The sequence below is a fragment of the Salmo trutta genome, chromosome 36 (genome assembly GCF_901001165.1).
Source record: "Salmo trutta chromosome 36, fSalTru1.1, whole genome shotgun sequence".
Taxonomy (NCBI): domain Eukaryota; kingdom Metazoa; phylum Chordata; class Actinopteri; order Salmoniformes; family Salmonidae; genus Salmo; species Salmo trutta.
Genome location: NC_042992.1, coordinates 22,090,672 through 22,105,661, shown reverse-complemented (window position 1 = coordinate 22,105,661; position 14,990 = coordinate 22,090,672). Strand labels below are relative to the sequence as shown.

Below are 14,990 nucleotides of genomic sequence, written 5' to 3'. Positions count from 1 at the left end.
TATACCCTGTGAGTTTATGACGTCAAACGCGTTTTCGCGCAAGCACTTTCTGGGTTTTTCATGGTAACAAAATGGAGTTTTGGTGACGCGCTGTTATAGAAAACACTGATGAAGGTCGTTCGACATGTGCCTTCAAGGATAGAAAGATGGCGCTGCACGTTTTGTACATTCTCTTTTCAATTTACCTTACATCCCAAGTCTATTGTTGCTTATCTAAACAAATTTGAATGAGTACCAGTGCTAACTCACAACATATGGTGCTTGTATTGAGTTACAATATCACATTTGGGTATAAATTCGATTGTAATATTTTTACAAAATGGCTGCGATGCACTCGAGCATGCTGCCTGCCACACCCTTGGACACTATCAACAAAAAAAAACCCTTGGACACTATCAACACCTTGCCGTTTAATTTAAAATGATGAAATTAATAATTAACTAAAATTCATAAAATAAATGAATTGGAGTCCAAATGGAGAGTCTTTGACCATGCACAAAAATAAATGTGCTTTGCCCTTTCACCTGTAACCTTTCAACCCTCAGTTGTGAAACGCAAAATGGCAGCGTCCATACCAAGTATTGGAAGGATTTTATGCCGTGTGTCCGCTTTACTTCACAGAATATTCGGCAGAAGCTGGTATTTGTCAATGATTGTCTACTGTACGTCAGATAAGCGAAAGCTTGGACGTCTGCTGCACACATACGTCACGAAACAGTGACCGAGCTAAAGTAATGCGTAACCGTCGGCTAATAAACACTAGCCAGCTACAGCTAGCGAAGTTACAGAGCTAGCTAGCTAGCAACATAGCTAAATACATACCGGTACTTACTATATACATTGTGCATATTTTATCTTCACTGTACATCATCCAATGCAACCCCAGTAATATGTTTCACATAGAACCATAGTCTATGAAAACGTATCAGCATCATTGTCTTGTGTACACTACACTGTATTTGCAAATTTCACACTTGACTGGCAGAGATAAATTAAGGTTAGGTAAAAAATAACTGACAGTCACTGTGTTTCCAGGTGTGCAGTCTAGCCTGTCTGTGCACTGCAGCCTCACCTGATATCCCCAGTGATGCAGTGGGGGCTCTTGCCACTTACAGAGCAAAGGTATGGAGATTAGAGTTAGAATTTCTACTCTATGCACTCTGCTGTTTTTTCTAAGGGATGGTTCCTCGGAACCAGATTAAGCCTACTCCTGGTTCCTGCACTAAAAAGCATGCTCATTAGAGTGTAATTTAAATACTGTTAATCCATCCATATCTGTGGCCATTGACTTTGTGTCTGTCTACCTCTCCTATCACTAGAGTACATAGAGCGCTATGGATAAGTCCAGTGTGGTCTGACTACAGGAGGAACCACAAATGAGGGATCCCCCCTTCAGAAGACACACAAGACCTGCATTGTAGGTGTAACAGAGATGGTTCTGTAATCTTGCCTGAAACCTGGAGACTCTCTGAGCTATTTTCCAGGCTTTGGAGAGTGCACAGATGATCAGAGGATGTCTACCATGATGCTGTCTGCTCTGTGTTAGGCTGTGTAACTCCATATTATTATTATATTCTCCACCAGACAGACACGTGACTGCAACCTCTAATCACTATTTCTGTTTTGATCAGAGATGAGACAAGATATGTGGGAACCCCCATCCAATTTGTCGAGACCCCAACGTCATCATCCACTATCAGGTTTGGTCTCTCACATTGACTTATGGAATATACACACACAATCATTATGAGAGATGGAAAATTAGATGGTATTACCTTTGATTTCATTAGGTTGATTTAACAAGCTATTCAATGTTATGTTTGGTAAGCAATGGACCATTGTCTTTTTGCAGAATGTGAAGCTGCAGCAACAGTTTATCAGCCCATATACAGGCGTTGTGTATGACCCCACACGGACAGGTAAGATACAGTACCTACGGAAAGTATTCGTACCCGTTGACTTGTTCCACATTTTGTTATGTTACAGCCTTATTCTAAAACGGATTTAAAAACTAAATACCTCTTAATGACAAAGAAAAAACATTAAAAAAAAAAAAAAAAAATTCTGCAAATGTATTAAAAATAAAAAAACTGATACCTTAATTACATAAGTATTCAGACCCTTTGCTATGAGACTTGAAATTGAGCACAGGTGCATCGTGTTTCCATTGATCATCCTTGAGATGTTTCAGCAACTTGATTGGAGTTCACCTGTGGTAATTTCAATTGATTGGACATGATTTTGAAAGGCATACACCTGTCTATATAAGGTCCCACAGTTGACAGAGCAAAAACCAAGCCATGAGGCCGGCCGGCCAAACTGAGCAATCGGAGGAGAAGGGCCTTGGTCGGGGAGATGACTAAGAACCCGATGGTCACTCTGACAGAGCTCAAGAATTCCTCTGTGGAGATGGGAGAACTTTCCAGAAGGACAACCATCTCTGCAGCACTCCACCAATCAGGGCTTAATGGTAGAGTGGACAGACAGAAGCCACTCCTCAGTAAAATGCACATGACAGCCCGCTTGGAGTTTGCCAAAAGGCTCCTAAAGACTCTCAGACCATAAAAAACAAGATTATCTGGTCTAATGAAACCAAGATTGAACTCTTTGGCTTGAATGCCAAGCATCATGTCTGGAGGAAACCTGGCACCATCCCTACGGTGAAGCATGGTGGTGGCAGCATCCTGTTGTGGGGATGTTTTTCAGCAGCAGGGACAAGGAGACTATTCAGGATCGAGGCAAAGATGAACGGCGCAAAGTACAGAGAGATCCTTAATGAAAACCTGCTCCAGAGCTCTCAGGACCTCAGACTGGGGTGAAGTTTCACCTTCCAACAGGACAACGACCCTAAGCACCCAGCCAAGACAACGCAGGAGTGGCTTTGGGACAAGTCTCTGAATGTCCTTGAGTGGCCCAGCCAGAGCTCGGACTTGAACCCGATCTAACATCTCTGGAGAGACCTGAAAATAGCTGTGCAGCGACGCTCCCATCCAACCTGACAGAGCTGGAGAGGATCTGTAGAGAAGAATGGTAAAGACTCCCCAAATACAGGTGTGCCAAGCTTGTAGCGTCATACCCAAGAAGGCTCGAGGCTGTAATTGCAGTCAAAGGTGCTTCAACAGAGTAAAGGGTCTGAATACTTATGTGAATGTGATATATTTTTTTTATAAATTAGCAAAAATGTCCCTAAACATGTTTTTGCTTTGTCATTATGGGGTGTGGATTGTGTGTAGATTGATGAAGAAAAAAAATCAATTTAGTAAATTTTAGAATAAGGCTGTAAACGAACAGAATTTGGAAGAAGTCAAGGGGTCTGAATGCTTTCCGAATGCAATGTATGTGTTAAATTGATGTAATGTGTAAACAATTCTATGAATGAATCTGAATCAACCATGCTGATTTCAGCAGGTGTTATCTACATTTTGGCGGCAGGTGGTTAGAGCGTTGGACTTGTAACCGAAAGGTTACAAGATCAAATCCCCGAGCTGACAAGGTAAAATCTGTCGTTCTGCCCCTGTTCCTAGGCCGTCATTGAAAATTTGAATTTGTTCTTAACTGACTTGCCTAGTTAAATAAAGGGTAAAAAGAAAAATACTTGCTGGTTTCATCGAAATAAGTTGTCTTTGATTTGATAAATGATGAATTTACACAGTTGACACAGCCAAGAATCTGCCAATAGGTGTTTTAGTGATGAAAACCTTTCTGCATAAAGTAACATCTGGTTCCAGACCAACACTTTTTGTGAGGTTTGAGGTAACCAAAGTGCCACATTTATATTGTTATTCTACATTTTTATCCAGGAGTGTCAGAAACAGAAAAAGTAACTCAATCAGGCGATTGGCATTGCTAGAGACCAGGGTAAGTTCAGCCTCTGTGACTAAGGAGCAGAATGCTGGAGCAGTACAGACCTATATCTATCCTACCCTGCCTTTCTAAAGTCTTCGAAAGCCAAGTTAACAGATCACCGACCATTTCGAATCCCACCGTAGCTTCTCCGCTATGCAATCTGGTTTCCGAGCTGGTCATGGGTGCACCTCAGCCATGCTCAAAGTACTAAACAATATCATAACCGCCATCGATAAAAGACAATACTGTGCAGCCGTCTTCATCGACCTGGCCAAGGCTTTCAACTCTGTCAATCACCGCATTCTTATCGGCAGACTCAACAGCCTTGGTTTCTCAAATTACTGCCTTGCCTGGTTCACCAACTACTTCTCAGACAGAGTTCAGTGTGTCAAATCGGAGGGCCTGTTGTCCGGACCTCTGGCAGTCTCTATTGGTGTGCCACAGGGTTCAATTCTCGGGCCGACTCTTTTCTCTGTATATATCATTGATGTCGCTCTTGCTGCTGGTGATTCTCTGATCCACCTCTACGCAGACGACACCATTCTGTATACTTCTGGCCCTTCTTTGGACACTGTGTTAACAAACCTCCAAACAAGCTTCAATGCCATACAACACTCCTTCTGTGGCCTCCAACTGCTCTTAAATGCAAGTAAAACTAAATGCATGCTCTTCAACCGATCGCTGCAAGTAAAACTAAATGCATGCTCTTCAACCGATCGCTGCCCACACCCGCCCGCCTGTCAAGCATAGTGATAGTAACTCTGGATGGTTCTGACTTAGAATATGTGGACAACTACAAATACCTAGGTGTCTGGTTAGACTGTAAACTCTCTTTCCAGACTCACATTAAGCATCTCCAATCCAAAATTAAATCTAGAATCGGCTTCCTATTTCGCAACAAAGCCTCCTTCACTCATGCTGCCAAACATACCCTCGTAAAACTGATTATCCTACTGATCCTTGACTTCGGCGATGTAATTTACAAAATAGCCTCCAGCACTCTACTCAGACTACATCCAATTTGCTATCACAGTGCCATCCGTTTTGTCACCGAAGCCCCATATACTACCCACCACTGCGACCTGTATGCTGTCGTTGGCTGGCCCTCGCTTCATATTCGTCGCTAAACCCACTGGCTCCAGGTCATCTATAAGTCTTTGCTAGGTAAAGCCCCGCCTTATCTCAGCCTTCTGGTCACCATAGCAACACCCACCCGTAGCACGCGCTCCAGCAGGTATATTTCACTCGTCATCCCCAAAGCCAACTCCTCCTTTGGCCGCCTTTCCTTCCACTTCTCTGCAGCCAATGACTGGAACGAATTGCAAAAATCACTGAAGCTGGAGTCTTATATCTCCCTCACTAACTTTAAGCATCAGCTGTCAGAGCAGCATACTGATCATTGCGCCTGTACATAGCCCATCTGTAAATAGCCCACCCAACTACCTCATCCCCATATTGTTATATATTTTTTTGCTCCTTTGCACCCCAGTATCTCTACTTGCACATTCATCTTCTGCACATCTATCACTCCAGTGTTAATGCTAAATTGTAATTATTTCACCACTATGGCCTATGGCCTATTTATTGCCCTACCTCCCTTATCCTACTACATTTGCACACACTGTATATAGATTTTTCTATTGTGTTATTGACTGTACGTTTGTTTATCCCATGTGTTGTTTGTGTTGCACTGCTTTGCTTTATCTTGGCCAGGTCGCAGTTGTAAATGAGAACTTGTTCTCAACTGGCTTACCTGGTTAAATAAAGGTGAATTTAAAAAATAAAAGTACAGTAATGAAGAATGACATTTTTGTGACCATTGCAGCGGTTCAACAATGCCATCAAAATAGAAACTGCAGTTCTCTACAATACATAAACATTGTCCATATTTCCAGGGCTACTACCCTTCCAGGTTCCTCATGTGGACTTCTCAGGGGAGGACTATTCCAACTCCCATAATGCAGTTGGTTCAACCCCTCCTCCCCCCACCGTGACCCCTTTGGTACAGGTGGTACCACACCATGCAGCTAGACGAGACTGAAGTGGCTCAAGTCAAGAAGACCTATTTGACATAGACTAGGGCATATCAGAGGAATCATGGTGAAAATTCTCTCACATGCTTCGCTAACAATATGTAGACTAACAGTGATGTGCTTACTTACAGCCCCCTTCCCAACAAGGCATAAAAAAAAATAACAAGGAATAAATGTGAGTAACAATAACTTTTCTATATCCACGGGGTACCAGTACCGAGTCAATATGCAAAGGTACAAGGTAATTGAAGTAGATATTTTTTATTTGATCTTTAACTAGCGAAGTCAGTTAAGAAAAAATGTTTATTTACAATGACAGCCTACCCTGGACAAACCCTAACCACGCTGGACCAATTGTGCGCTGCCCTATGGGACTCCCAATCACGGCTGGTTGTGATACAGCCTGGAATCAAACCAGGGTCTGTAGTGACACCTCTAGCACTGAGATGCTGCGCCACTTGGGAGCCCGGAGATACGCGTGTAACAGAATAAGTGAATTATCATGTACAGTACATGCTACAATATGGACCATCAATGGGATAAATCTGTCTAAACTGTTAATTTGTATTCAGAGACAAGTTGTACAATAAAGACAACATTGTAAGATGCAAAATCCATTTATTTAATTGCCTTTTTGTCTGTAGTAAATACTTGATCATACAGGTGTCAACATGTTTATTCCTAGTTAAGAGCTTGGTTTCTACGTGTGAATCCAGTGGTAATGTATTGCCATTTCCTCTACAATAGAAATACTTCAGCATATTGCCCTTTCTTTCTGTCCCAATGTCACCTGGCTGACTGACACATGCCCACTTGTCCAGTCAAATTCTGAATTCCAAATCACACCCTTTCTTTTCAGATCTACAGTTGTGTGGAGGGGCAAGGTGGCAAATTGAACTTATGAAAATGTATGCATCTCATATGCCGAGAGGATACTGCAGTACACCAGGGGTGTATCCTCAATACTCTTAACGTGGTGAACGATCAGGCGAGACAAGGAAACAAAGCCACTTTAGACTATCGAGATGCACTCCAGCACTGAACTGATGACATGGCCAGCTTCAGTGGTAGGTTATTTTGCATTACATTTCTATTTCCTCCTGGGGTCTTTTCAAAATGGCACCCTATTCCCTACATAGGCAGTACATTTGACCAGGGCCCATAGTGCAGTACAGGGAATAGAGTGCCAATAGAGCCCTAGTTCTGCAGTAGGTAGGTCACTCTTTGACCTTGTGGACCAGGGTCTCCAGAACCTGTTTGTAGTCCTCAAAGTCCCCGTCTATCTGGCTTTACACCACTCCAGCCGTCGCTTGGCATTGCGCATGGTGATCTTAGGCTTGTGTGCGGCTGTTTGGCCATGGAAACCCAATTCATTAAGCTCCCAACAAACAATTGTGCTGACGTTGCTTTCAGAGACAGTTTGGAACTCAGTAGTGTGTTACAACAGAGGACAGACAATTTCTTCACGCTACAGCACTTGCCGGTCCCGTTCTGTGAGCTTGTGTGGCTTACTACTTTGAGGCTCAGCCGTTGTTGCTCCTAGACGTTTCCACTCCACAATAACAGCATTCACAGTTGACCTGGGCAGCTCTAGCTGAGCAGAAATTTGACTTACTGACTTGTTGGAAAGGTGGCATCCTATGACGGTGCCACGTTGAAAGTCACTGAGCTCTTCAGTACAGGCCATTCTACTGACAATGTTTGGGGCGGGGTTGTGGCAGCTAAAATATAGCTATTCCAACGAACAAACTGCAGGCAAAACTAGTAATGAAATGTCAATTAATTGAAGAAAACGTTTTTTTATTGGGTGCTCTAATTCCTCGGCGGCCACTCTTCAGAGACACAATACCTGAAAAAAAGAGCACACAAAACGAAAAACACATTTAAAATATTCGCTTATTTTATTCGTGTGTTCATACACGCCTGCATCTAAAATATAGCTATTCCAACGAACAAACTGCAGGCAAAACTAGTAATGAATAATTGCGCAGTCGTTTTTGTTAAAAAAATAAATAACTAGCAGTGTTTCTTTCGACGTTACTCACCCCAGAACAAATCCAGGAATGAACGGTAAGGGGAGGGGCTTGATATTTATACCCTCTGACGGTTTTGACGTCATACGCGTCTTCCAGCTTGCATTTTCTGGGTTTTTCATGGTAACAACATTGAGTTTTTGGTGACGCGCTGTTGTAGAACACCTTAATTAAAGAGTTTTCCATCTGTGCTTTCATTGTCCACTAGGACAGAAAGATTACGCTGCACGTTTTGTATATTCTCTTTTCAATTTACCTCACGTCCCAAGTCTATTGTTGCTTATCTAAACAAAGTTGAATGAGTACCAGTGCTAACTCACAAAATATGGTGCTTGTATTGAGTTACAATATCACATTTGGGAATAATTTCGATTATAATATTTCCACAAAATGGCTGCGATGCAAATCGGGTGGCCTGCCACACCCGCGGACACAATCAAAACCTTGCGTTTAATATAAAATTATACAATTAATAGTTAACTAAAATTCATAAAATAAATGAATTGAAGTCCAAAAGGAGAGTCTTCGGCCATGCACAACAATAAATAATGCTGCCCTTTCACCTGTAACCTTTCAACCCTCAGTTGTGAAAGGCAAAATGGCAGCGTCCATACCAAGTATTGGAAGAATTTTATGCCGTGTGTATCCTCTACTTTTACAGATTTTTCGGCAGAATAAGGTATTTGACAATTATTTGCTATAGTGCGTCAGATAAGCGAAAGCTAGGACTTCCGCTGTACACATACGTTACAAGATTTTCAGATCACGAAACAGTGACCGAGCTAACGTTACCGTCGGTTAATAAACACTAGCCAGTTAAAGCTAGCGAAGTTACAGATTTAAGAAGTTACTCCGCTATGCAACCTGACTTTGTGTACTGTGTATGGAGATTGCATCTTCACTGTACATCATCCAATTGTAACAGTTTAGCTTCCGTCCCTCTCCTCGCCCCAACCTGGGCTTGAGCCAGGGACCCTCTGCACACATCAACAACTGACACCCACGAAGCATCGGTACCCATCACGACACAAAAGCAGCGGCCCTTGAATAGCAAGGGAAACAACGACTTCAGGTCTCAGAGCGATTAACGTTACCCGATTGAAACGCTATTAGCGTGCACCACTGCTAACTAACTAGCCATTTCACATCGGTTACACAATGCAACCCCCGTAATATGTGTCACATAGAACCATAGTCTATGCAAATGTATCAGCGTCATTGTCTTGTGTACTGTACAGCACACTGTAGTTGCAAGTTTTGCACTTGATGACTTGACTGACAGTCACTGTATTTGTTTGGTTTCTATCTTCCAAAGAGGTTACCTGTCATGCGTTGGACCCAGGCTGTGTTTCCAAGTGTGAAGTCCAGCCTCTCTCTGTGCACTGCAGCATAACCTGAACTCCCCAGTGACGCTGCTGTGGCAGTGGAGAATTTAACCGCTGCAAGGACAGACCATGGGGCTACCTGGAGAGCAAAGGTATGGCGATTAGAGATTGTATGTATTTTCTATGCGCTCTGCTGTTTTCTAAGGAATGGTTCATCGGACCCAGATTAAGCCTACTCCTTGTTCCTGCACTAGAAAGCATGCTCAATGGAGTGTAATTAATTACTGTTAATCCATCCATATCTGTGACCATTGACTTTGTGTCTGTCTACCTCTCCTATCTCTAGAGTACATAGAGCGCTATGGAACCAGTCCAGTGTGGTCTGACTACAGGAGGAACCAGAAAGGAGCGATTCCCCCTCAGAAGACATGCAAGACCTGCATTGTAGGTGTAACAGTAGTGGTTCTGTAATCTTGCCTGAGACCTGAAGACTTGTGGCAGCTCTCCGAGCTATTGTCTAGGCTTTTTTGGAGAGTGCACAGATAATCAGAGGATGTCTACCATGATGCTGTCTGCTCTGTGTTAGGCTGTGTAACTCCATATTATTATTATTATTATTATATTCTCCACCAGACAGACAGTCACACGAGTTCGTACTGTTAGGTGACCTAAACTGGGATATGCTTAACACCCCGGCCGTCCTACAATCTAAGCTAGATGCCCTGAATCTCACACAAATAATCAAAGAACCTACCAGGTACAACCCCAAATCCGTAAACACGGGCACCTTCATAGATATCATCCTGACCAACCTGCCCTCTAAATACACCTCTGCTGTCTTCAACCAGGATCTCAGCGATCACTGCCTTATTGCCTGCGTCCGTAATGGGTCCGCGGTCAAATGACCACCCCTCATCACTGTCAAACGCTCCCTAAAACACTTCAGCGAGCAGGCCTTTCTAATCGACCTGGCCTGGGTATCCTGGAAGGATATTGATCTCATCCTGTCAGTAGAGGATGCCTGGTTGTTCTTTAAAAGTGCTTTCCTCACCATCTTAAATAAGCATGCCCCGTTCAAAAAATGTAGAACTAAGAACAGATACAGCCCTTGTTTCACTCCAGACCTGACTGCCCTCGACCAGCATAAAAACATCCTGTGGCGTTCTGCATTAGCATCGAACAGCCCCCGTGATATGCAACTTCTCAGGGAAGTCAGGAACCAATATACTCACTCAGTCAGTTAGGAAAGCAAAGGCTAGCTTTTTCAAACAGAAATTTGCATCCTGTAGCACAAATTCCAAAATGTTTTGGGACACTGTAAAGTCCATGGAGAATAAGAGTACCTCCTCCCAGCTGCCCACTGCACTTAGGCTAGGAAACACTGTCACCACCGATAAATCCACGATAATCGAGAATTTCAATAAGCAATTTTCTACGGCTGGCCATGCTTTCCACCTGGTTGCCCCCCCCCCCCCCCCCAAAATCCAGATGTTCTGAAAGAGCTGCAAAATCTGGACCCCTACAAATCAGCTCGGCTAGACAATCTTGACCCTCTCTTTCTAAAATTATCCACCGCAATTGTTGCAACCCCTATTACTAGCCTGTTCAACCTCTCTTTCGTATCGTCTGAGATCCCTAAAGATTGGAAAGCTGCCGCGGTCATACCCCTCTTGAAAGGGGGAGACACTCTAGACCCAAACTGTTGTAGATCTATATCCATTCTGCCCTGCCTTTCTAAGTCTTTGAAAGCCAAGTTAACAAACAGATCACCGACCATTTCGAATCTCACCGTACCTTCTCCGCTATGCAATCTGGATCCGAGCTGGTCATGGATGCATCTCAGCCACGCTCAAGGTCCTAAACGATATCATAACCGCCATCGATAAAAGACAGTACTGTGCAGCCGTCTTCATCGACCTGGCCAAGGCTTTCGACTCTGTCAATCACCGTATTCTTATCGGCAGACTCAACAGCCTTGGTTTCTCAAATGACTGCCTCGCCTGGTTCACCAACTACTTCTCTGATAGAGTTCAGTGTGTCAAATCGGAGGGCCTGTAGTCCGGACCTCTGGCAGTCTCTATGGAGGTGCCACAGGGTTCAATTCTCGAGCCGACTCTTTTCTCTATATATCAATGATGTCGCTCTTGTTGCTGGTGATTCTATGATCCACCTCTATGCAGACGACACCATTCTGTATACTTCTGGCCCTTCTTTGGACACTGTGTTAACAAACCTCCAGACAAGCTTCAATGTCATACAACTCTCCTTCCGTGGCCTCCAACTGCTCTTAAATGCAAGTAAAACTAAATGCATGCTTTTCAACCGATCGCTAGCATCACTACTCTGGACGGTTCTGACGTAGAATATGTGGACAACTACAAATACCTAGGTGTCTGGTTAGACTGTAAACTCTCCAGTCTCACATTAAGCATCTCCAATCCAAAATGTAATCTTGAATCGGCTTCCTATTTCGCAAAACAAAGCCTCCTTCACTCATGCTGCTAAACATATCCTCGTAAAATTTACTATCCTACCGATCCTTGACTTCGGCGATGTCATTTACAAAATAGCCTCCAGCACTCTACTCAGCAAATTGGATGTAGTCTATCACAGTGCCATCCGTTTTGTCACCAAAGCCCCATATACTACCCACCACTGCGACCTGTATGCTCTCGTTGGCTGGTCCTCGCTTCATATTCGTCGCCAAACCCACTGGCTCCAGGTCATCTATAAGTCTTTGCTAGGTAAAGCCCCGCCTTATCTCAGCTCACTGGTCACCATAGCAACACCCACCTGTAGCACGCGGTCCAGCAGGTATATTTCACTCGTCATCCCCAAAGCGAACTCCTCCTTTGGCCGCCAGCAGTTCTCTGCTGCCAATGACTGGAACGAATTGCAAAAATCATTGAAGCTGGGAGACTTATATCTCCCTCATAAACTTGAAGCATCAGCTGTCAGAGCAGCTTACTGATCACTGCACCTGTACACAGCCCATATGTAAATAGCCCACCCAACTACCTCATCCCCATGTTATTTATTTTTGTTATTTTGCACCCCAGTATCTCTACATCTATCACTCCAGTGTTAATGCTAAATTGTAATTATTTTGCCACTATGGCCTATTTATTGCCCTACCTCCCTAATCTTACATTTGCACACACTGTATATAGATTTTTCTATTGTGTTATTGACTATACGTTTGTTTATTCCAAGTGTAACTCTGTGTTGTTTGTGTTGCACTGCTTTGCTTTGTCTTGGCCAGGTCGCAGTTATAAATAAGAACTTGTTCTCAACTGGCCTACCTGGTTAAATAAAGGTGAAAAAAAAACTAAAAACCTCTAATCACTATTTCTGTTTTGTTTTGATCAGAGATGAGACAAGATATGTGGGAACCCCCATCCAATTTGTCGAGACCCCAACGTCATCATCCACTATCAGGTTTGGTCTCTCACATTGACTTATGGAATATACACACACAATCATTATGAGAGATGGAAAATTAGATGGTATTACCTTTGATTTCGTTAGGGTGATTTAACAAGCTATTCAATGTTATGTTTGGTAAGCAATGGACCATTGTCTTTTTGCAGAATGTGAAGCTGCAGCAACAGTTTATCAGCCCATATACAGGCGTTGTGTATGATCCCACATGGACAGGTAAGATGGTTTCTATTTATGTAATGTGTATACAATTCTATGAATGAATCTGAATCAACCATGCTGAATTCAGCAGGTGTTATCTAAATGCTTGCTGGTTTCATCGAAATAAGTTGTCTTTGATTTGATGAATGATGAATTTACAGTTGACACAGCCAGGAATCTGAGAGGCTTCCAATAGGTGTTTAAGTGATGAAAACAGTCCTGCATAAAGTAACATCTGGTTCAAGACCAACACTTTTTGTGAGGTAACTAAAGTGCCAAATCTATGTTATTCTACATTTTTATCCAGGAGTGTCAGAAACAGAAAAAGTAACTCAATCAGGCGATTGGCATTGCTAGAGACCAGGGTAAGTTCAGCCTCTGTGACTAAGGAGCAGAATGCTGGAGCAGTACAGTAATGAAGAATTAATTTTTTTGTGACCAGTGCAGCGGTTCAACAATGCCACCAAAAGAGAAACTGCAGTTCTCTACAGTGCATACATATTGTCCATATTTCCAGGGCTACTACCCTTCCAGGTTCCTCATGTGGACTTCACAGGGGAGGACTATTCCAACTCCTATGACTCAGTTGGCTCGGCCCCTCCTCCCCCCACCATGACCCCTTGGTACAGGTGGTACCATACAGCCACACGAGACTGAAGTCAAGAAGACCAACGAGGCCTATTTGACATAGACTAGGGCCTACCAGAGGAATCATGGTGAAATTATTTTTGGTGATTTCATTTGGGCTTTCTGGAAGTAGTAGAGCAAGTTTTAAAGATGCATGCAGAAATCGCTCTGCCATTTCCTGGTTGCTAAAATTCTAATAGTTTGTCCAATTTCAGTTTGTGACAAAACAAACAAGCAAGTATAGTGTAAAGAATCATTGTACCATCTAAACCGCAGTGTGAAATCTTTTCCATAACCCAAAATATGTGTATTTTCAGATGGTGTACAAAAACAAGACGCTAAAAGTAAACTTAAGCATAGAAATAGTGCACGGAACATATTACTGCTTCTTGGACTTGCTTTCCACGAGTGACAGATCTACAACTCACATTTCTGTGAATTTGGTCGGGGTCGCACTAAAAGTTACATATTGCAGCTTTAAAACATTGTTTTCATGGCAATATTGTTTTTATTGCTTTTGGTTGAGTTTTGCTAAAACATGTCACAGATCACTGATTTATTCCAGCCCCTTCTCCTCACAGGCTACAACTTAATCTAATTGTATTTGTCACATACTTTGTAAACAACCGGTGTAGACTAACAGTGAAATGCTTATCTACTTGCATGACAAGTAATTTTTCAACAATTGTTTACAGACAGATTATTTAACTTATAATTCACTATCACAATTCCAGTGGGTCAGAAGTTTACATACAGTAAGTTGACTGTGCCTTTAAACAGCTTGGAAAATTACAGAAAATGTCATGGCTTTAGAAGCTTCTGATAGGCTAATTGACAATTTGAGTCAATTGGAGATGTACCTGTGGATGTATTTCAAGGCCTACCTTCAAACTCAGTGCCTCTTTGCTTGACATCATGGGAAAATCAAAAGAAATCAGCCAAGACCTCAATTTTTTTTTGTAGACCTCCACAAGTCTGGTTCATCCTTGGGAGCAATTTCCAAACCACTTTCATCTGTACAAACAATAGTACACAAGTATATACCCCATGGACCACGCAGCCATCATACCGCTCAGGAAGGAGATGCATTTTGTCTCCTAGAGATTAACGTACTTTGGTGCGAAAAGTGCAAATCAATCCCAGAACAGCAAAGGACCTTGTGAAGATGCTGGAGGAAACAGGTACAAAAGTATCTATATCCACAGTAAAACGAGTCTTATATCGATATAACCTGAAAGGCCGCTCAGCGAGGAAGAAGCCACTGCTCCAAAACCTCCATTAAAAAAGCCAGACTACGGTTTGCAACTGCACATGGGGACAAAGATCGTACTTTTTTGGTCTGATGAAAAAAAAATAGAACTGTTTGGCCATAATGACCATGTTTGGAGGAAAAAGGGGGACGCTTGCAAGACGAAGAATACCATCCCAACCGTGAAGCACAGGGGTGGCAGCATCATGTTGTGGGGGTGCTTTGCTGCAGGAGG

The 14,990-nt window shown here is 42.8% G+C and overlaps 2 long non-coding RNA genes and 1 pseudogene across 6 annotated transcripts; 2 read left to right on the top strand and 1 right to left on the bottom strand.

The window, feature by feature from the left end:
• The first annotated feature begins 530 nt into the window (after positions 1-530).
• Positions 531-3,978, top strand: LOC115175649 (uncharacterized). Of its 5 annotated transcripts, XR_003872077.1 has the most exons (7): positions 531-824; positions 1,036-1,122; positions 1,320-1,417; positions 1,632-1,700; positions 1,853-1,919; positions 3,409-3,493; positions 3,801-3,978. It is a non-coding gene; the product is annotated as an uncharacterized LOC115175649 (long non-coding RNA). The 5 variants fall into 5 exon arrangements; XR_003872075.1 differs by lacking the exons at positions 3,409-3,493; positions 3,801-3,978 and having other exon boundaries at positions 536-662; positions 1,853-2,046; XR_003872074.1 differs by lacking the exons at positions 3,409-3,493; positions 3,801-3,978 and having other exon boundaries at positions 536-731; positions 1,853-2,046.
• Positions 3,979-6,480: 2,502 nt separating this feature from the next.
• On the bottom strand, positions 6,481-8,055 carry LOC115175650 (uncharacterized). The gene is made up of 2 exons (XR_003872078.1): positions 7,925-8,055; positions 6,481-7,728 (listed from the first exon to the last, which is right to left on the bottom strand). It is a non-coding gene; the product is annotated as an uncharacterized LOC115175650 (long non-coding RNA).
• A 160-nt stretch (positions 8,056-8,215) lies between these two features.
• On the top strand, positions 8,216-13,837 carry LOC115175648 (28S ribosomal protein S18b, mitochondrial-like; annotated as a pseudogene).
• Positions 13,838-14,990: the final 1,153 nt, after the last annotated feature.